Raw genomic sequence first — 2,402 nt, 5'->3', positions numbered from 1 at the left:
GATCTCTCTCTCTCTCTCTCTCTCTCTCTCTCTCCCCTCCCCCTCCCCCCCTCCTCTTCCTCTCTCTCTCTCTCTTTCTCTCTCCTAAATAACATCTAATATTATTTTATCTTAAACTAATTAATTTTTTAAATAGAATTTGATATTACTTTCATATCTTGAAACAAACGAAATGGATAAATTGTTGCCATGAATTCATGCTTCGTTTACATTGTTTCCTCTAAATCCTTCATTTTAAACATATGAATCGTATATCCTCCACCCATTTAATTAGCTAGAAATTTGCGACACAGAAGAAAGACCCTTGAAATGTTAAGAGCTTGGAGTCGTATTCTATTACGGTACTGCTATTTGACATGGTACAAAGCCATAATTATCTCCGCCGATGGACAAAGATAACAACAATGAAAAGCCAATTAAGCTGCGTTTATATATCGTCTAATGTTAATTTTTGTTTCTGTAACTCTATTAATTCCATTTTGATAGATAAAATGTCAGCATTTACTATATATCAACTATATAAATAAATAAATTAAATTTTAATTAAAGAAAATGATTAAATTTATAATATAAAATTATAGTCAATTTTTACGAAATACAAATCAAGCTGACAGAAAAATATTGAGTTTGGAGACTATCTTTACGGTCACGCAAAAATTATATCATGTTATAATAATATCTAATATATATATTTGAACTGACAGAAACTGTTTACAACAGGACGCAAAAGCGTTATTATCATCAATTTTCGCCGCAATATTAATAGATAACAATAGCTGCACTTTAGCCACGAAAATTAATGATGATCGCGCATTGTCATGCTTCTTTATAAGACGCTGCCGGCAGTTCAAATCCGCCACGAGCTCTGAATTTCGTTTTTGTGGTTCTCACCGATTCAGTCGAAGGATATCGCGAGCTTGCTATCAGTTCCCCGCGATTGTGACGGTTTGGCCACAGTACAGGCGGCATCGTTGAAGCAACAAGGGGGCAGGACAAGCGAGAAAAAAAAAGAGATAAACAAGAGGTAGATCGGTGAGGAAGGGATGAAAGAAGCCGACTGCCCTCCAAGACATTCCCCTCTTATATTCCACGAGAGACCCGTCTTTCTTCGACTACTATACACCTGGTCGCAACTCCTTCATTATATTCTGAATCTCGATATCAAAACTATGATTGTACGCAACTGCAGTCTGCCATTTGCGCAAACTGTTTATCTATTATGTCATTGTTAAATCATTAATTGCTCAAAAACAAGGTATTGTTGGAAAATTATTAAAAATAATATGTATTTCGAAACACAATTATGTATTGCGTAAATCACGTATTTTTAAAATTAAATTTGGAGAAATGCAAGTAATTTAAAATCAGTATTCGTAATTACTTCGATCTCATTACAAGATCGTTTTAAGTAAATTCTTAACCTGGATATAAGTTATGAGACAGTTTCTTAATTTTTAAATAGTAATGTTCTACAATAATTTTTTTACAATAATTGTTTTATAATCTTTTATTTTTAACGATTTTTTTTTCTATTATTAATATAGATTAATTATCAATATTTATACTAAGTTCAAATGTTGCAATTCTTAAAGAAAATAAAACTATATAACTATAATAATAAACAACTTTAGTGGGTTCTAAATTTTCAAGAATCGATATGTTTTTTTAACATCATAAAAACGCGTGTATTTCTGGATTAAGTTTACGGATTAAGATGTTAATATAGCTTATTAATTTATGACATCTTAAGACTATACTTAAGATGGTCTTAATATAAGAATCGATTATGAATATCGGCCTAAATAAAGCAAGAATGTAAATCGGTGCAACAGATGCACAGATACAAGACGTATACAAAAAAATTATGCTTGAGTGTCTTTGTAGTAAATACCTCCAAGTGAAATCGCTACAATGGCACATTGCAAGATAGCAATTTTACATAAATTTTCTTGTCAATATTAAATAAAAATAATAGAACTGTTGAATAAAAAAAAATTGGAAATAAAAATTTAGTAGTTTATCGTATAATACCAATAATTACAATATAAACATTTTTTTCCTTGTATTTTAGACTTAGATTTCCGTCAACAAAATTAAATGAATTAATCCATTGTCCCCGATTTCAATGTTTAATCGTGATCTTTCGTCGCGATTATGACACTGTTGTCCGAACAGTGTAACAATGGTGTACCAGCATCATAATTCGTTTTGTCTATTATCCCAGCAAAATAGGTATTGTTCGTCGCGTAATTGCATCGCGTGAGCGTCATTAACAAAAGAATAGAGCACAACTATCTTTTGAAAAGTGAATTCGTGCGCAAGCGTAGGATACACCGTGTAATATGCATCTTAAATTACTGCTATTTCTAATATTTCTGCTTCGTTATATTATCATTATTATT

Source organism: Atta cephalotes (genome assembly GCF_000143395.1).
Source record: "Atta cephalotes unplaced genomic scaffold scaffold00028, whole genome shotgun sequence".
Lineage (NCBI taxonomy): Eukaryota > Metazoa > Arthropoda > Insecta > Hymenoptera > Formicidae > Atta > Atta cephalotes.
Note: the sequence above shows the minus strand (reverse complement) of the source record.